The sequence below is a fragment of the Aethalodelphis obliquidens genome, unplaced genomic scaffold, assembly GCF_003676395.1.
Source record: "Aethalodelphis obliquidens isolate GAN/ISIS:26980383/991018 unplaced genomic scaffold, ASM367639v1 scaffold69, whole genome shotgun sequence".
NCBI classification, from domain to species: Eukaryota; Metazoa; Chordata; class Mammalia; order Artiodactyla; family Delphinidae; genus Aethalodelphis; species Aethalodelphis obliquidens.
Genome location: NW_020838013.1, coordinates 493,656 through 514,727, shown reverse-complemented (window position 1 = coordinate 514,727; position 21,072 = coordinate 493,656). Strand labels below are relative to the sequence as shown.

Genomic DNA, 21,072 nt, shown 5'->3' with positions numbered 1-21,072 from the left:
TTCTCCCATTTGTTTTCTTATTTTTTGAGTTTTGAGAGTTCTCTGTATTTTAGATAACAGTCCTGTATCAGCTATGTCTTTTGCAAATATTTTCTCCCAGTCTGGCTTGTGGTCTCATTCTCTTGACAGTATCTTTCACGGAGCATAAGTTTTTAATTTTAATGAAGTCCAGCTTATCAGTTATCTCTTTCATGGGTCATGGCTTGGTGTGGTACATAAAAAGCCATTGCCAAACTCAAGATCATCTAAATGTTCTCCCAGGTTACCTTATAGTTTTATGGTTTTGTGTTTTACATTTAAGTCTATAATCCATTTTGAGTTAATTTTTCATGAGGGGTCTAAGGTCTGTGTCTAGATCATTTTTTTGTACGTGGATGTCAAGTTGTACCAACACCATGTGTTGAAAAAATTCTCTTTTCTCCACTGTATTGCCTTTGCTCCTCTGTCAAAGTTCAGTTGACTGTATTTGTGTAGGTCTATTTCTAGACTCTCTATTCCGTCCCATTGATCTATCTGTCTGTTCTTTGCCACTTCCACACTGTTATGATTACTGTAGCTTTACAGTAAGTCTGAAATTGTGTTATTATTTTTTGTTATTAGGAAAACAAGAGATGTTTATTATGAAAATATAGATAAGTATTTTAAAATATTAAAATAATGCTTATCCTCTCTACTCAGAAACAATCAACTTTACTAGCAGTGTGTACAAGAGCTGTGTGTGTGCGTGTGTAAACATATGTATAATTAAATAGAATAGCCTCTGGTCCCATGGAGCTCCCAGTGTGGAGAGGACACAGCAAATACGTAACACTCACAAGATAGTGAGTTAAGCGCAAAGGAGTCAAGGGCTAAGTATTAAGGAGAGATACAGGTTCTAGAGTGACAGAGAGCCCAGAAGTTTGCATGGAATTAGCCAGGTGAAAAGGGACTGAGGATGGCAGAAATGTTCCTGGAAGTGAGAAGAGACTCCTGTAGGCACAGAAATCAGAGAGAACTTGGCAGCTCCTGAGGAGCTGAAAGAAGTTCAGTAGGTCTGGAACACAGAGACAGACAAGAGGTGGGGAAGTGGAAGGGAGAACTTCCGGCAAGAAGAGTGAGATTTAAGGCCCGGGGTTGGGTGGGGTGGGGTGGAGGCAGCAAGCATAGCTCAAAAGGGCCTTGCAAGTCATGTTAAGGAGTTAGACTTTATCTCAAGGTCATTGAGAAGCCAGGAGATTGATTGGCTGCAGATACTGTTTGTCTTTCTCTGTCTGACTTACTTCACTTAGTATGATGATCTCAAGTGGCATCCATGTGGCTGCAAATGGCATTATTTCATTCTTTTTTATGGCTGAGTAGTATTCCACTGTATATAGTACCACATCTTCTTTATCCATTCATCTGTTGATGGACATTTAGGTTGTCTCCATGTCTTGGCTATTGTGAATAGTGATGCAATGAACATTTGGGTGCATGTATTTTTTTGGATTAGAGTTTTGTCTGGATATATGCCCAGGAGTGGGATTGCTGGATCATATGGTAATTCTATTTTTAGTTTTCTGAGGAACATCCATACTGTTGTGGGTTTTTTTTTTAATTTTTGAATTTTATTTTATTTATTTTTTATATAGCAGGTTATACAGCACGCCCACCCGCCACCGCTTTCCCCGCCTTGGTGTCCACACATTTGTTCTCTACATCTGTGTCTCAATTTCTGCCCTGCAAACTGGTTCATCTGTACTCCATACTGTTTTCTATAGTGGCTGTACCAACTTACATTCCCACCAACAGCGTAGGAGGGCTCCCTTTTCTCCACACCGTCTCCAGCATTTGTTATTTGTAGAGTTTTTAATGATGGCCATTCTGACAGGTGTGAGGTGATACCTCACTGTAGTTTTTTTTCTAATAGTTTTTTTTTAATTAATTAATTTATTTGGCCAAGTCGGGTCTTAGTTGCGGCATGCAGGATTTTTAGTTGCAGCATGTGGTATCTAGCTCCCTGACCAGTGATTGAACCTGGCCTCCCTGCATTGGGAGCATGGAGTCTTAGCCACTGGACCACTGGGGAAGTCCCTCATTGTAGTTTTGATTTGCATTTCTCTGTTAGTGATGTTGAACCTCTTTCCATGTATACGTCTTCTTTGGAGAACTGTCTGTTTAGGTCTTCTGCCCACTTTTTAATTGGGTTGTTTGTTTTTTTGTTATTGAGTTGTATGAGCTGTTTGTATATTCTGGAAATTAAACCCTTGTCTGTCACATCATCTGCAAATATTTTCTCCCATTCCATAGGTTATCTTTTCATTTTGTTTATGGTTTCCTTTGCTGTACAAAAGCTTGTAAATTTGATCAGGTCCTATTTGTTTATTCTGCTTTTATTTCTATTATTGCCTTGGAAGACTGACCTAAGAAAACATTGGTATAATTTATGTCAGATAATGTTTTGCTAATGTTCTCTTCTAGGTGTGTTATGGTGTCATGTCTTCTATTTAAATCTTTAAGCCATTTTGAGTTTATTTTTGTGTATGGTGTGAGATATTTTCTTTTTTTCTTCATTATTCTTGCTAGAGATTTATCAATTTTTTTCAAAAAAATAATTTTTTATTGTATTTACTTTCTTTAATTGTATTTTATATTTCATTGATTTCATACCTTTTCTAAAACAAGCATTTAAAGCTATAAATTTCCCATTAAGCACTGCTAGTTGTAGCCCATAAATTTTGATGTTTTCATCATCATTCATTTAAAAATATTTTCTTTTTTTAAAAAAATAGATTTATTTCATTAATTTATTTATTTATTGGCTGTGTTGGGTCTTCGTTGCTGCGCGTGCCGGCTTTCTCTAGTTGCAGCGAGCGGGGGCTACTCTTTGTTGCGGTGCGCGGGCTTCTCATTGTGGTAGCTTCTCTTGCTGTGGAGCACAGGCTCTAGGCACACAGCCTTCAGTAGTCGTGGCACGTGGGCTTCAGTAGTTGTGGCACGTGGGCTTCAGTAGTTGTGGCTTGTGGGCTCTAGAACGCAGGCTCGGTAGTTGTGGCCCATGGGCTTAGTTGCTCTGAGGCGTGTGGGATCTTTCCGGGCCAGGGCTCGAGCCCGTGTTCCCTGCATTGGCAGGCAGATTCTTAACCACTGCGCCACCAGGGAAGCCCCTAAAAATATTTTCTAATTCCTTGCAATTTCTTTGAGCCTGTGGATTATCTGGTAATATGATAATTTCCCAATATTTGGAGATCTTCTGAACAGTCCTTTGTAATCAACTCCTAATTTAACACAGTTGTCAGAGAATATACTCTGTATCATTTTATTTTATATTTAGTGATATATATTTATTTTATGGCCTAACATATAGTCTATCTTGAAGAATGTTCAATGTACTCTTGAAAAGAATGTGTCTTCAGTAGTTGGATGCACTGTTTGATACATGTCAGTAGGTGAAACTGGTTGATGGTATTGTTCAAAATTCTATATTGATTTTTTTGGTCTGTTTTATAAATTACTAAAAGGAGGTGTTAAAACCTCCAACTATGATTATGGATTTGTCTTCTTCTCTTTTTAGTTGGTCAATTTTTGCTTCACATATTTCAATTATTAGATTCATACAAATTTTGGATTTTTATGTCTTCTTAATGAATTAATGATTTCCTTATTATGAAATTCCCTCTGATAATACTCTATCTCAAAGTCTATTTTATCTCATATTAATTAATGTAGCCATCCCAGCTTTCTTATGATTACTTTTTTAATTTAATTTTTTAAATACAGCAGGTTCTTATTATCTATTTTATACATATTAGTGTACATATGTCAATCCCAATCTCCCAGTTCATCCCACCCCCACCCTGCTTTCCCCTCTTGGTGTCCATACATTTGTTCTCTACAACTGTGTCTCTATTTCTGCCTTGCAAACCGGTTCATCTGTACCATTTTTCTAGATTCCACATATATGTGTTAATATACGATATTTGTTTTTCTCTTTGTGACTTACTTCACTCTGTATGACAGCCTCTTGATCCACCCACATCTCTGCAAGGGACCCAATTTCCTTCCTTTTTGTGGCTGAGTAATATTCCATTGTGTATATGTACCACGTCTTCTTTATCCATTCATCTGTTGATGGGCATTTAGGTTGCTTCCGTGACCTGGCTATTGTAAATAGCGCTGCAATGAATATTGGGGTGCATGTGTCTTTTTGAATTATGGTTTTCTCTGGGTATATGCCCAGTAGTGGCGTTGCTGGGTCATATGGTAATTCTATTTTTAATTTTTTAAGGAACCTGCATACTGTTCTCCATAGTGGCTGTATCATTTTACATTCCCACCAACAGTGCAAGAGGCTTTCTTTTTCTCCACACCCTCTCCAGCATTTGTTGTTTGTAGATTTTCTGATGATGGCCATTCTGACCGGTGTGAGGTAATACCTCATTGTAGTTTTGATTTGCCTTTCTCTAATAATTAGTGATGTTGAGCACTTTTCAGGTGCCTCTTGGCCATCTGTATGTCTTCTTTGGAGAAATGCATATTTAGGTCTTCTGACCATTTTTTGACTGGGTTGTTTGTTTTTTAAATATTGAGCTGCATGAGCCGTTTATATGTTTTGGAGATTAATCCTTTGTCTGTTAATTCGTTTGTGAATATTTTCTCCCATTCTGAGGGTTGTCTTTTTGTCTTGTTCATAGTTTCCTTTGCTGTGCAAAAGCTTTGAAGTTTCATTAGGTCCCATTTGTTTATTTTTGTTTTTATTTCCATTACTCTAGGAGGTGGGTCAAAAAAGATCTTGCTGTGATTTATGTCAGAGTGTTCTTCCTATGTTTTCCTCTAAGAGTTTTATGGTGTCCGTCCTTACATTTAGGTCCTTAATCAATTTTGAGTTTATTTTTGTGTATGGTGTTAGGGAGTGTTCTAACTTCGTTCTTTTACATGTAGCTGTCCAGTTTTCCAGGCACCACTTATTGAAGAGACTGTCTTTTCTCCATTTTATATCCTTGCCTCCTTTGTCATAGATTAGTTGACCATAGGTGCAACTTTCTATTCTGTTCCACTGATCTGTATTTCTGTTTTTCTGCCAGTACCATACTGTCTTGATTACTGTAGCTTTGTAGTATAGTCTGAAGTCAGGGAGTCTGATTCCTCTAGCTCTGTTTTCTTCCTTCAAGATTGCTTTGGCTATTTGGGGTCTTTTGTGTCTCCATACAAATTTAAGATTTTTTTGTTCTAGTTCTGTAAAAAATGCCATTGGTAATTTGATAGGGATTGCATTGAATCTGTAGATTGCTTTGGGTAGTATAGTCATTTTCACAATATTGATTCTTCCGATCCAAGAACATGGTATGTCTCTCCATCTGTTGGTATCATCTTTAATTTCTTTCATCAGTGTCTTATAGTTTTCTACATACAGGTCTTTTGTCTCCCTATGTAGGTTTAGTCCTAGGTATTTTATTCTTTTTGTTGCAATGGTAAATGGGAGTGTTTCCTTAATTTCGCATTCAGATTTTTCATCATTAGTGTATAGGAATGCAAGAGATTTCTGTGCATTAATTTTGTATTCTGCAATTTCACCACATTCACTGATTGGCTCTAGTAGTTTTCTGGTGGCATCTTTAGGATATTCTATGTATAGTATCATGTCATATGCAAACAGTGACAGTTTTACTTCCTCTTTTCCAATTTGTATTCCTTTTATTTCTTTTTCTTCTCTGATTGCCATGGCTAGGACTTCCAAAACTATGTTGAATAATAGTGGTGAGAGTGGACATCCTTGTCTTATTCCTGATCTTAGAGGAAATGCTTTCAGTTTTTCACCATTGAGAATGATGTTTGCTGTGGGTTTGTCGTATATGGCCTTCATGATGTTGAGGGAGGTTCCCTGTATGCCCACTTTCTGGAGAGTTTTTTTTTTTTTTTTTTTTTTTGGGTTGTTGGGGCGCCTCACTGTTGTGGCCTCTCCCGTTGCGGAGCACAGCCTCCGGACGCGCAGGCTCAGTGGCCATGGCTCACGGGCCCAGCCGCTCCGCGGCATGTGGGATCTTCCCAGACTGGGGCACGAACCCGTGTCCTCTGCATCGGCAGGCGGACTCGCAACCACTGCGCCACCAGGGAAGCCCCTGGAGAGTTTTTATATAAATGGGTGTTGAATTTTGTCAAAAGCTTTTTCTGCATCTATTGAGAGGATCATATGGCTTTTCTTCTTCAATTTGTTAACATGGTGTATCACATTGATTGATTTGCATATATTGAAGAATCCTTGCATCCCTGGGATAAATCCCACTTGATCATGGTGTATGATCCTTCTAATGTGTTGTTGGATTCTGTTTGCTAGTTTTTGGTAAGGATTGTTTTTCATCCATATTCATCAGTGATATTGGTCTGTAATTTTCTTTTCTTGTAGTATCTTTGTCTGTTTTTGGTATCAGGGTGATGGTGGCCTCGTAGAATGAGTTTGGGAGTGTTCCTTCCTCTGCAATTTTTTGGAAGAGTTTGAGACAGATGGGTGTTAGCTCTTCTCTAAATGTTTGATGATATTCACCTGTGAGGCTATCTGGTCCTGGACTTTTGTTTGTTGGGAGATTTTTAATGTTTCAATGTCATTACTTGTGATTGGTCTGTTCATATATTCTATTTCTTCCTGGTTCAGTCTTCGAAAGTTATACCTTTCTAAGAATTTGCCCATTTCTTCCAGGTTGTCCATTTTATTGACACAGGGTTGCTTGTAATATTCTCTTATGATGCTTTGTATTTCTGCGGTGTTGGTTGTAACTTCTCCTTTTTCATTTCTAATTTTATTGATTTGAGTCCTCTCCCTCTTTTTCTTGATGAGTCTAGTTTAAGGTTTACTAATTTTGTTTATCTTCTCAAAGAACCAGCTTTTGGTTTTATTGATCTTTGCTACTGTTTTCTTTGTTTCTATTGCATTTATTTCTGCTCTGATCTTTATGATTTCTTTCCTTCTACTAATTTTGGGTTTTGTTTGTTCTTTCTCTAGTTCCTTTAGGTGTAAGGTTAGATTGTTTATTTGAGATTTTTCTTGTTTCTTGAGGTAGGATTGTATTGCTATAAACAGCTCTTCCCTCTTAGAACAGCTTTTGCTGCATCCCATAGGTTTTGGATCGTCTTGTTTCTGTTGTCATTTGTCTCTAGGTATTTTTTGATTTCCTCTTTGATTTCTTCAGTGATCTCTTGGTTATTTAGTAACGTATTGTTCACCCTCCATGTGTTTGTGTTTATTACGTTTTTTCCCTGTAATTGATTTCTAATCTCATAGAGTTGTGGTCGGAAAAGATGCTTGATATGATTTCAATTTCCTTAAATTTACTGAGGCTTGATTTGTGACCCAAATGTGATCTATCTTGGAGAATGTTCCATGTGCACTTGAGAAGAAAGTGTAATCTGCTGTTTTCAGATGGAATGTCCTATAAATATCAATTAAATCTATCTGGTCTACTGTGTTATTTAAAGCTTGTGTTTCCTTATTAATTTTCTGTCTGGATGATCTGTCCATTGGTGTAAGTGAGCTGTTAAATTCCCCCAGTATTATGTGTTACTGTCAATTTCCTCTTTTATAGCTGTTAGCATTTGCCTTATGTATTGAGGTGCTCCTATGTTGGGTGCATATATATTTATAATTGTTATATCTTTTTCTTGGATTGATTCCTTTATCGTTATGTAGTGTCCTTCCTTGTCTCTTGTAACATTCTTTATTTTAAAGTTTATTTTATCTGATATGAGTATTGCTACCCCAGTTTTCTTTTGATTTGCATTTGCATGGAATATCTTTTTCGATCCCCTCACTTTCAGTCTTTCTGTGTCCCTAGGTCTGAAGCGGGTCTCTTGTAGACAGCATATATATGGGTCTTGTTTTTGTATCCATTCAGCGAGCCTGTGTCTTTTGGCTGGAGCATTTAATCCATTCACCTTTAAGGTAATTATCAATATGTATGTTCCTATTACCATTTTCTTGATTGTTTTGGGTTTGTTTTGGTAGGTCCTTTTCTTCTCTTGTGTTTCCCACTTAGAGAAGTTCCCTTAGCATTTGTTGTAGAGCTGGTTTGGTGGTGCTGAATTCTCTTAGCTTTTGCTTGTTTGTAAAGCTTTTGATTTCTCCATTGAATCTGAATGAGATCCTTGCCGGGTAGAGTAATCTTGGTTGTATGTTCTTCCCTTTCATCACTTTAAATATTAAATATATCATGCCACTCCCTTCTGGCTTGTAGAGTTTCTGCTGAGAAATCAGCTGTTAACCTTATGGGAGTTCCCTTGTTATGTTATTTGTCATTTTTCCCTTGCTGCTTTTAATACTTTGTCTTCAATTTTTGCCAGTTTGATTACTGTGTGTCTCGGTGTGTTTCTCCTTGGGTTTATCCTGCCTGGGACTCCCTCCACTTCCTGGACTTGGGTGGCTATCTCCTTTTCCATGTTAGGGAAGTTTTTGACTATAATCTCTTCAAATATTTTCTCAGGTCCTTTCTCTCTCTTCTCTTTCTGGGACCCCTATAATGTGAATGTTGGTGTGTTTAATATTGTCCCAGAGGTCTCTTAGGCTGTCTTCATTTCTTTTCATTCTTTTTTCTTTATTCTGTTCTGTGGCAGTGAATTCCACCATTCTGTCTTCCAGGTCACTTATCCATTCTTCTGCCTCATGTATTCTGCTATTGATTCCTTCCAGTGTATTTTTCATTTCAGTTATTGTATTGTTCATCTCTGTCTGTTTTTTCTTTAATTCTTCTAGATGTTTGTTCTTTAATTCTTCTAGGTCTTTGTTAAACATTTCTTGCCACTTCTCGATCTTTGCCTCCATTCTTTTTCGAGGTCCTGGATCATCTTCACTGTCATTATTCTGAATTCTTTTTCTGGAAGGTTGCCTGTCTCCACTTCATTTAGTTGTTTTTCTGGGGTTTTATCTTGTTCCTTCATCTAGTACATAGTCCTCTGCCTTTTCAATTTGTCTCTCTTGCTGTGAATGTGATTTTCATCCCACAGGCTGCAAGACTGTAGTTCTCCTTGCTTCTGCTGGCTGCTCTCTGGTGGATGACACTATCTAAGAGGCTTGTGCAAGCTTCGTAATGGGAGGGACTGGTGTGCCCACCAGAGCTGGGTGTTGCTCTGGTGGGCAGAGCTCAGTAAAACTTTAATTTGCTTGTCTGCTGATGGGTGGGGCTGGGTTCCCTCCCTGTTGGTTGTTTGGCCTGAGGCGAAGCAGCACTGGAGGCTACAGACTCTTTGGTGGGGTTAATGGCAGACTTCAGGAGGGCTCATGCCAAGGAGAACTTCCCAGAACTTCTGCTGCCAGTGTCCTTGTCCCCATGGTGAGCCACAGCCACCCCCTGCCTCTGCAGGAAACCCTCCAACACTAGCAGGTAGGTCTGGTTCAGTCTCCTATGGGGTCACTGCTCCTTCTCCCTGGGTCCTGATGTGCACACTACTTTGTGTGTGTCCTCTAGGAGTGGAGCCTCTGTTTCCCCCAGTCCTGTCGAAGTCCTGCAATCAAATCCCGCTAGCCTTCAATGTCTGATTCTCTGGGAATTCCCCCTCCCATTGCCAGACCCCCAGGTTGGGAAGCCTGGGGCTCAGAACCTTCACTCCAGTGGGTGGACTTCTGTGGTATAATTGTTCTCCAGTTTGTGAGTTGCCCACCCAACGGTTATGGGATTTGATTTTATTGTGATTGCACCCCTCCTATCGTCTAATTGCAGCTTCTCCTTTGTCTTTGGATGTGGGGTATATTTTTTGGTGAGTTCCAGTGTCTTCCTGTTGATAATTGTTCAGCAGTTAGTTGTGATTCTGGTGCTCTCACAAGAGGGAGTGAGTGCACGTCCTTATACTCCACTGTCTTGAACAGACTGTCTTATGATTACACTTTGCATTGCATATATTTTCCATCCTTTTATATATTTGTGTCAGTATATTTAAAGTGCAATTCTTGTATATAACTGAGTCTTGTTTTTTAATTCAGTTTGACAATCTGGAATATATGGTCTGTTTACATTTAGTGTATTTATTGATATGGTTGAGTTAAGTCTATGATTTTGCTCTTTGTTTTCACTTTGTCTCATCTATATTTTGTTCCTTTATGCCTCCTTTCTTGCGTTTTTTTTTAAACTCTGTTTTTCTTTTTTCATTTTAACTCCTCCACTAGCTTTTTAGATATACATCTTTGTTTTAATAGTTGCTCTAGGGAATACAGTACACATCCATAACTGATCACAGTCTACCATGAGTTAATATACCACTTCACATATAACCAAAGAACTTTACATTATATTATAAACCTCATGATACAGTGTTATTATTTCTTCTTTGAATAGTTTTTTTTTTTTTTTTTGCGGTACGCGGGCCTCTCACCGCTGTGGCCTCTCCCGTTGCGGAGCACAGGCTCCGGACGCGCAGGCTCAGCGGCCATGGCTCACGGGCCCAGCCGCTCCGCGGCACGTGGGATCTTCCCGGACCGGGGCACGAACCCGTGTCCCCTGCATCGGCAGGCGGACTCCCAACCACTGCGCCACCAGGGAAGCCATGAATAGTTATTTTTAAAGAAATTTAATACATGAGAAAAAAGTATTTTTTGTTTATCTACCAATGCACCATTTCTGGTGCTTTTCATTCCTTTGTATAAACCTCAGTTTCTACCTTACTTCATTTTCTTTGACCTGAAGAACTTGCTTTAACATTTGATTTCTTGTAGTGCAGGTCTACTGGTGAATTCTCTCAGCCTTTTTGTCTGAAAATATATGTTTTTGCCTTCATTTTAAAAAAAATAGAGCAGTTTTAGGGTCACAGCAAAATTGAGTGAAAAGTACAAAGACTTCCCATATACCCTTGGAACCACCCCTCAACCCCACCCCCACCATCACAGGCCTTTGTTTTTCAAGAATATTTTCACTGGACATAGGTTCCCAGATTAACAGCATTTTCCCATTGTCTTCTGAGAGCATTATTTCTGGTGAAAAATCAGTGATCATTCTTATTGTTGTTCACCTATTTGTAATGTATATTTATTGTTGTTTGCCTATTTGTAATGTATATTTCTCCTCCAGGTACTTTTAAGATTAACTCTTTTTCATCTTTAGTAATTTGACTGCTGTGCCTAGGTATGACTTTCTTTGCATTTTTTTTCCTGTTTGTGGTTCACTGAGATTCTAGGATCTAATGAATTGATATTTTTCTTCAAATATGGAAGCATTTTTGGCCACTATTTCTTTAAATTATTTTTTTCTACCCTAGTCTTTTTCTCCTCTTAGTCTAGGACTGCAATTATATACATGTTAGACCTTCTGATATTATCCAGTAGCCATTGCTTTTTTCCCTTTTTCCAGCCTTTTTCCCCCCACTGTGAGCATTACTCTGGATAATTCTTATGTTCCTATCTTCAATTTCACTGATCTTTCCTTCTCTAGTTTCCAGTGTGCTATTAATTCCACCTGGTGAATTTATATTCCAGATGCTACAGTTTTCATATCTAGAATCTCCATTTCTGTCCATCAACAGATGAATGGATAAAGAAGATGTGGTACATATATACAATGGAATACTACTCAGCCATAAAAAAGAACAAAATAATGCCTTTTGCAACAACATGGATGCAACTTGAGATTATCATACTAAATGAAGTAAATCAGAAAGAGAAAGATAAATACCATATGATATCACTTATATGTGAAATCTAAAATATGACACAAATGAACTTAACTACAAAACAGAAACATACAGACATATAGAACAGACTTGTGGTTGCCAAGGGAAAGGCGGGGGTGGGGAAAGAATGTAATGGAAGGCTGGTGTTAATAGATGCAAACAATTATATATAGAATGGATAAACAACAAGGTCCTACTGTATAGCACAGGGAACTATATTCAATATCCTGTGATAAACCATAATGGAAAAGAATATGAAAAAGAATGTATATATGTATATAACCAAATCACTTTGCTGTACAGCAGAAATTAACACAACATTGTAAATCAACTATACTTCAATTTAAAAAAAATAGAATTTCCATTTCTTTTTTTACTGTTTCTATTTCTTTAGTGAGCTTTTCCATCTCTTACCCAGTATGTTAATCTTTTCCTTTAAATCCTTAAGTATATTTAGAATAGCTGTTTAAAATTACCTGTCTGCTCTTTCAACATTTGTCATCTATGGGTAAATTTCTATTGCTTTTTTTTTTTCACTCTGGTTATGGGTCACATTTTCCTGATTTTTTTTTTTTTTCATGTCTAGCAATTCTACGTTTTATGTTGGACATTGTGAATGCTAAATTTTTTGAGTGTCAGGATTTTGTTGCTTTCCTTTAAAGGATGTTTTGTCTTGTTCTGGCAAAGTTAATTTACTGGCAGATAAGTTGTTCTTTTAATGGTTTTTTTTTTTTTTTAATGGTTTATTTTTAAGCTTTATTGGAAAGGTCTAGAGTAACCCTACTCCTAATGCATGGCTAGAGTAACCCTACTCCTAATGCATGGCCTTTCTGGGGTCTCAATTGAATGCTCAGAGTATTTAATGATGTCTCTTGATTCCGCCTAATAGGAACTCCTATGTTTCCCAGTGCTGTGAGACCCAGTAGCTGTTCTCTGCTAGGCCTGTGAGGTCTCACCCTAAACATAGTTATGTCTTTAGTGCTTTGCTAAAGACTTAAGAAGATCCATATGCAAATTTCTGGAGCTCCTTTTCTGTACACGCTTTTGTCTAATATTCCGACCTACAATTCCCAGCTGTCTCAACAGTTTCAAATGTTAAATTAGGGACTTCCCTGGTGGCGCAGTGGTTAAGAATCCGCCTGCCAATGCAGGGGACCTGGGTTCGAGCCCTGGTCCAGGAAGATCCCACATGCCACGGAGCAACTAAGCCCGTGTACCACACCTACTGAGCCTGCGCTGTAGAGCCCGTGAGCCACAACTACTGAAGCCCGCATGCCTAGAGCCCGTGCTCTGCAACAAGAGAAGCCACCGCAACGAAAAGCCCGTGCACTGCAACGAAGAGCAGCCCCCGCTCGCCGCAACTAGAGAAAGCCATGCACAGCAACAAAGACCCAATGAAGCCAAAAATAAATAATAAAAAAAAATTTTTCTTAATGTTAAATTAACCTCTGCTGTTTTCTGCTTGAATTTCACCTCATTACAGCACCAGAAAGTGCCATCAGGCGGAAAGCCAGCGACATAGCGGGGCCACTTTGTATGCCTCATTTTTACTTGGGGAATCACACTGCCGATTGTGCAACGGCCAAAAACAGTCACTTCATGTATTTTTTTCCGTTTTATAATTGTTTATGGTGGGAGGGACACACCCTGTGGAACTTCAAATACCATATTTATGTAACTTGTTCCCTACTTAAACAGATATTTAGGTGGTTCTAAATGATAGTACAGCATAATGATCGAGTGTGCAGCTCTGGGTTAAATTCTCAGCTCTGTTACTTACTTGTTGTGGTTCCTTGGGGAAGTTGCCAGCTAATTACCCCACTTGCAAAATGGAATATAATAATAAAAACCACTTCATAGAGTTGCTCTGTGAAGTATATGAGATACTGTCCTGGAACACAGTGAGTACTCAAAAATGTCAGCTGTTATTATTCCACATTCTTCCTATTACAAAAAAATGCTACAATCAGGAATTCCCTGGCAGTCCAGTGGTTAAGACTCTGCGCTTCCACTGCAGGGGACACAGGTTCGATCCCTGGTTGGGAAACTAAGATCCCACATGCCTAGCGGTGCAGCACCCCCCCACACACAAAAAAAAAAGCTACAATAAACACTCTGGAGGATACTTATTTGCATTCTTATGTAAGTGTATCTCTGGAATTCTTGGGTCTATGAATATATGCCTTTTATAATTTGATAGATATTGCCAAATGCTTTCTAAAAAAAACACTGGGGCTTTCCTGTTTTTCCAAACTCTCACCAAGGTTAAGAGATATGGCCAAACCTCTAAAGTTTGGCACTCTGATATATGAAAAGTGCAGTCTCCCTCCTTTTAAATTATGGGACAAATTCTGGGCATCCTCTTATGTTTGTTGGCTCTCTATACATTTTCTCCTATGACCTCCTGTTGGTATCACCTCATTTGGGTTTTTTTTTTCTTATTGATTTTATCCATTCATCCAACTAATTGTATTGAGTACATATGAGGCATACAACAGTGAACAAGACACGTCTCGTCCTTATGAAGCTTATAGTTCAGCCAGGGAGACAGAAAATTAGCAAAGAAAGAATAAAATAATTACAATTCCCGTGAGAAGAAAACAAAGAGGATGTTAAAATCGTGAGTAAGCAGCAGTAGGGATCTTCCGTAGAAAGAGTGGTAGTCATGGAAAGAGTATTTAAAGAAATGAACTTTAAGTTGGGAACAGATGGTTGAGAAGGAGCGAGTCATGGAAGGAGCGGTGGATCACGTTTGAAGCAGAAGGAACAGCCATATGCAGAAGCTCTCATTCAAGAATGAATTTAGCATGTTTCAGGAACAGGAAGGCCACTGTGGCCATAGTGTCCTTGGTGAGGGGAAAAGAGCCACCAGATGAGATTGGAGATGTAGGCAGTGCCCACAGGAATATGAATTTATTTATTTATTGCTGTACGCGGGCCTCTCACCGTTGTGGCCTCTCCCGTTGCGGAGCACAGGCTCTGGACGTGCAGGCTCAGCAGCCATGGCTCACGGGCCCAGCCGCTCCGCGGCATGTGGGATCTTCCCGGACCGGGGCATGAACCCGTGTCCCCTGCATCGGCAGGCAGACTCTCAACCACTGCGCCACCAGGGAAACCCAGGAATATGAATTTTATTTCCAGTGCTATGGGAAACCAATTACAGGTTTTAAGCAGGAAACTGACATGATCTTAAATTCTCAAAGACCACTCTAGCTGTTCTGTGATTGGATAGGAGGGAGTCAAATGTGGATAAAGCCAGAAAGGCTAGTGAGGAGACTAACGCAGGAATCTGAGCAAGTGACAATAGCTTGGATAGAGTGGAGACACTGGAGAATGAGGAAAGGGAGGACATTTATGATATTTTTGGAGGTATAACTGGCAGGACTTGGTAATGAATCAACCACGGCAGCTCATTGGAGAGTGAAGCTTCAGAAATGACACTCCGGTGTTTAGCTTGTGCCACTGAGTGAACAGAGCACTTATAACGGCGGGGAAGACAACAGAAGGGGAGGTTTGAGAGGTGAAGTGGGAGATGGCAAGTTCAAGGCTTGGACATGCTAATCTGGATACGATGGTAAGACATCCTAATGGAAGTGGCCACAAGGCATGAGCTACATGAGTTAGAAGCTCAAAAGAGTGACCTGGACTAACCACATCAATTTAATGGCAAATGTTCTTTGTGTTTTCACTGTGAAGCCTGAGGGTAATTAAATGTAATGATGTGAACATTTAGAGTTTTGCAATCTAAAATGATTTAGCTGTTCATTAGACTGCCTGTGGTGATCATTTTGCAATACATAGAAATTTCAAATCATTATGTTGTATACCTGAAACTAACATACGTTATATGTCAATTATACCTCAATTATTTTTTAAAAAGAGCAACAAGTTAGAAATTTTTAAAAAATGACTTAGCAATGAAAATATCTTGCACTTATATCAGGCCTCTCTCTCAAAAATTCAATGCACATCATCAAATCAGAATGGCTGATAAAAATAAGGAAGCAGGGACTTCCCTGGTGCAGTAGTTAAGACTCCACACTCCCAATGCAGCGGGCCCGGGTTTGATCCCTGGTCAGGAAACTAGATCCCACATGCGTGCCACAAGTAAGAGTTCACATGCCACAACTAAGGAGTCCGCAAGCCACAACTAAGGAGCGAGCTGCAACTAAGGAGCCCACCTGCCACAACTAAGACCTGGCTCAACCAAAGAAAGAAAGAATGACGGAGCAGTAAGCAGGAAGGAGGCAGGGGAAGAACCAGCTCCTCCATCGTAGAAGAAAAGTGTGCTGCAGTCTGGAGCCCTCCCCCCACAGTAAGGTACCCTTCTCTACCAGGGCAGAATTGAAACCCAGCAAGGGCTCAGGCACCCGTGGCACAGAAAGCCCAACTCTGACAGCGGGAATTTGCAGCAAAGTAAGGATTTACTGCAGGGCACCAAGCAAGGGAATGGGAGACAAGCCTCAGGTGTATTCTAACTTGGTCTTTGAGTGAGGGGTTTTTTTTTGTGTGGGGGGGTACGCGGGCCTCTCACTGTTGTGGCCTCTCCCGTTGCGGAGCACAGGCTCCGGACACGCAGGCTCAGCAGCCATGGCTCACGGGCCCAGTCGCTCTGTGGCATGTGGGATCTTCCGTGTCCCCTGCATCGGCAGGCAGACTCTCAACCACTGCGCCACCAGGGAAGCCCGAGTGAGGGTTTTTTTTAAAAGGGGAAGAACAAAGAGGCTGGGATTAATCATCGTCTTGTGAAAGTTCTATGGCATTTCTTAAACGTAGTTTCAGGAGCCAGGATGTCTCTGGTTTACGATTCTCTGGACAAGTGGTCCACGGCTCAGGGATCTGTTAGCTCATATTGCCCTGGAGAAACAATCGAGTTTCTTTGTTTAATGATGATATTTAGAATAGCAATTTCAGTACATTAATGATGTTATCAACAACAGTAATTTTAGTCACCTGACTCTGGTTGATGACTGTTCAGTTAGCACAGGACTGAGGTCAGAGGGCACAAGAAAGGGAGTAAGTTTTGGATAAGGAGATTAATCGTAAACTCGGTAAGGGAACCCGGTTTTAGGGGAACTCGGTTTCAGAATCACTTGGCCACACTTTTACAAAAACTCTCATCTCCTCAGTCCTTAAAAAGATAGGTCAGATGCCACGGTACCTGAGGAAGGGGTTTCTCTTTTCCAAGGTCCCATATTCAGCCTTTCTGGATTGGGACTTTGGTTTGGGTCCAGTAAATAAGTGACGTGTTTAGCACACTGCCTGGCACACTGGAGGTGCTCGATGACTCCCTGCTGTTATTAACATTAGAAGAAAGGGCCCTGGGGCCTAAGAGCCAGAGGTTCTAGGTTCATTTCCTGGCTGCAAATAACAAAAAAAGGAATTCTAATTAGTGTAAGGAAAAAAAAGAAAGTTACTGGCTCACCTAGCCTGGAGGACTAGCCAGACAGGTCACAGAACTAAACAGCTTCAGAAACCAGGGCCTCTGGAAGCAGCAATTCAACACTTGATATTTGTCTCTGCTCTTCGTTCCCTGTTGGCCTGCTTCTCTCTTACTGCAGAAAGGTCGTCTCCATGGAACAGAAAAAAATGGCTGCACTTGCTAAGCAACCCCAGCAGAAAGAATGTTTCCCCAGCCCCTGCTTCCTGCACTAATCCCCCAGGAATGGCTCTGCTGGGCTTGAGGTCACATTCTGACCCTTGGGCCAATTACAGTTGTCAGAGGAATGAGACATTCTGCTTGGCTAGGCCTAGGTCACAAATGCAGCCGTGGATCTGGGCTTTGGGGAAGAGTGTCTGTTCCTTCTTGTGGGAAGTCCCAGATCAAAAGCAATCACAGGCCACATGAATATTCCTGCTCCATCAATTACGGCCTGATGTTAGGTCTCCCAGCCTCTCAGTTTCCTCATGATAAAATGGAGACTGTAACTTCGGACTTACCATACTCAATTTTTTTTTTTTGTTTAAATAATGAAGATCAAAGGACACAAGTTGTATGAAAAAAAACGTACACATACTATCTTAGCTAACAATATTGGTCAGGCCAAGATATTTTAACTAAGTACACTAGATAACAATTTAATTTGCAGCCAAAGTTGTTAACTATTAAAAAAATTGAAGAATTTTCAACAATAAAAATGGCGTAAACTTAATAAGGCTCTCAAATTCAGTTGCCTTAAATGACAGGCAACTATTGAGTAGTCTATCTAAGAAACGAGTTGTTATCAAAAGCATCAGGGCTTCCCTGGTGGCGCAGTGGTTGAGAGTCCACCTGCCGATGCAGGGGACATGGGTTCGTGCCCCGGTCTGGGAAGATCCCACATGCCGCAGAGTGGCTGGGCCCGTGAGACATGGTCGCTGAGCCTGTGCGTCTGGAGCCTGTGCTCCGCAACAGGAGAGGCCACAACAGTGAGAGGCCCTAGGGCAAAAAAAAAAAAAAAAAAAGCATCATCTCTAGGTGAATGTCGACCAGAGATATGGGATCTTGAGTAACATTTTCATCAAAAAAGGCAGGAACTGCTAGTGCTGGAAGGAATCTGGCCTCTTTACTTTAGATATGGAATCTGTGACCAGAGAGGCTAACATGGCATCCAACATTGCACAGCAGCCGGTGGAGCAGCAGGACTTCCCCAGGTCTCTCAAGTAGCAATCCTTATTCTTCCTATTCTATCACATTGCCTCCCTCCGTGATCACATCCTGCTGGAACTTGATAAAGCCTTCTCTAACTCTGAAATGCATTTAGAATAGAACTTGCTTGTAGGTTGATAGTACAATTATTTGGATAAAATGTGGGGGATTGAGAGACTCCCGGGAGAGACCCCAAGTGGTGGTGCTTCATTCCTGAATGTTTAGAGCTCACAGTATTGGCGGGGAGGCAACTGGCCAGGGAGCAGCAGATCAGCATTCCTTTCTTGTTCTGGTGACAGCAGCTGCAGTGAAACTAAACAACCCACAGTAAATGCTCAGTAAACCAACTTTGCTGAGAAGCAATGTGGCAACACATAACAGGAGCCCAAAAATGTTCTTACTTAGTGCATTAATTACACACATAGAACTTATCCTAAGAAAATGCTCATAAATATAACTAATATCTATGTTTAAAATTTTTTCAGCACTGCAATTTTTTTTTTTTTTTTTTTTTTGGCCACGCTGCTCAGCTTGAGGGATCTCAGTTCCCCAAGCAGGGATTGAACCCGGGCCCTAGGCAGTGAAAGCATGGAGTTCTAACCACTGGACCGTCAGGGAATTCCCCTTTTTGCTTTATTTTAAATGGAGATCCTTTGTACTGTGAAGTTGCATTAGAAGAGCAGCAAAAAGCTGACATCAATGGCTGGGGCAGTGCAGACCAATTTCCTGGGGAAATCCGAAGGTCTGGGGCTTACCTGTTCAGGCCTGCCTTCTCCCATTTTATAGAGGCGGGTCTAAGGACCTGGAAGGAAGAAGGTGCCCAGAGAAGCAAGGACAGCAACACTGACACTGCTGCCTCTTTTTGAAACCAGGGAGGACTTATATCAAACACGTTCATTGAACCCACTGTTTAGGAACTCCTGCAGAGAGGAACTAAAAGGTATAAATGAGTCCTAGGGTAAATTCCAGCCCCAGATGTCCTATTTTCAAATGTGTGGCTCCCACGCTTTGGCTCTCAGTCACCTTATCTGTTAAATAGTAGGTTTAATATACTGGTCTGTAAGGTGTCTATCCTCTATACAACAAAAAGAAGACAACTGCGTTACGGAAATCCCATGAGTTCATCCTGCACGAGCCCCTTGTCCCCCACCTCCTGTGTTACACACCGTGAAATTGTTCAGCAAAGTATTTAAGTGGAAAACTGGCTGTCCAGGGGGGCAGCTGCATGGACCATGATTCCTGAGCAAGGTGCAGTTGCCTGGCATTTAACTGGAGCTTCCCCTTGGGAACTTGGGAAGTCCCTTCCCCATTCTGAACTTCAATTTTCATATCTCAAGAAATGAGGGATTTGGGTTGAATGGATGAAGGTCCTTTTCTACCAGAAATCTGGCTGTATTTCTCCTAGTCTCCTGACTCCTAGGGGCAAAGACCGTAGTTCAAGTGCATGGAATAAAGCTTGGCCTCCTTTCCCCTGGCTGCAGAATCCATTAGTATAATCAGAGGAGAGACAGCAGAGCTACACGCTGCTTCGAAGCTCAGTCCTACCACTCACTGTGTGATAAAATTCTTCACCTCTCAGTGGCTCCATTTCTCCATCTGTAAGTGAGGTTCCTATCTCAAAGTGTTCTTATGAGAATTAAATGAGTTAATGTTTGCAAAGCACTAAAAACAGTGCCTGGCACGTAGTGCTTTGTAAAGTGTTTTTTGAATAAATAAAATTTAGTACGTGAACTGAATCTCTTCATAACGCTAACAGCTTCTTGACTCCCCCTCCCCCCAGGCCCCAGCCTCTGTGTTCACCCCTTCCTAAAGCTCAGAGCTCTGAACCCCCAATCTCTCTACTTAAAGGCCTCCTACGGCTCCCAGGTTCCTCCAGGATGGAGCATTGATGCCTCAGCTGGAGACCCAGGCTCTTCACACAGGCCCTCCCAGAGGTCCAGAGATGCTAGGCCACTTCCTTTTATTTAAGGATCCCAGTTAATTGAAAAAAAATAAAAACAAACAAGCAAAAAAGGCACACCGAATTACGAAAATTGTGAGGCATTTTTTTTGTGTTTTTTTTTTTTTGCGGTACGCGGGCCTCTCACTGTTGTGGCCTCTCCCGCCGCGGAGCACAGGCTCCGGACGCGCAGGCCCACCGGCCATGGCCCACGGGCCCAGCCGCTCCGCGGCACGTGGGATCCTCCCGGACCGGGTCACGAACCGGCGTCCCCGGCATTGGCAAGCGGACTCCCAACCACTGCACCACCAGGGAAGCCATGTGGGGCATTTTTAATGTTATACTGAGCAAAGTCAAGCGTTAACCACTCCCACACCCCAGCGCAGATAAACCGTAATTACGCTGTTTCAAGATAATTGCCAAGGGTTCTCAGGCTCTTAACTTCCAGCTGCACAACTGGTGGAGCGGCGTGGCAAGGAGGCGGGAGTTCATCAGGTGGATCTCTGGAGGGTCAGCGTCGGGAGACTGGCGAGGACGCCCCCAACCCAAAGACGAGGCCCCTGGGACAACCCCTCTCCCCCCCCCCCCCCCCACAAAACCCCTCAATCTCCAACCCGCGGGCCCGGCAGGCCTCCCAGGCCGCGAGACCGGCCCTCCATGCACCCACTCACCCGGCTCGGCCGAGCCCACCCTACCTTAGTAGCCCAGGGCGCCCGCGCACCCGGTGCCGCCGCCCCGCGAGCCGGGACCCGCACCCAGGAGCCTACACAGGAACCGTTATCTTGCCCGCGGCGCCCCCTGTGAGCTACAGGCGTGAGTCGGAGAGTGGGGTCCGGCGGCGGCGACCCCCGCAAAGAGCCCGCGAGGGGGCGCGCGTCCCCGCGCTCAGCCGGCCTGCCACGAC

General features: G+C 41.6%; 1 protein-coding gene across 1 annotated transcript in view; it reads right to left on the bottom strand.

The window, feature by feature from the left end:
* Positions 1 to 21,045, bottom strand: part of FADS2 (fatty acid desaturase 2) — a 64,066-nt gene extending 43,021 nt beyond the window's left edge. The window contains exon 1 of the mRNA XM_027089822.1: positions 20,864 to 21,045. The gene's annotated coding sequence lies outside the window, so the exon portion shown is untranslated. The remainder of the gene's footprint in view (positions 1 to 20,863) is intronic.
* Positions 21,046 to 21,072: the final 27 nt, after the last annotated feature.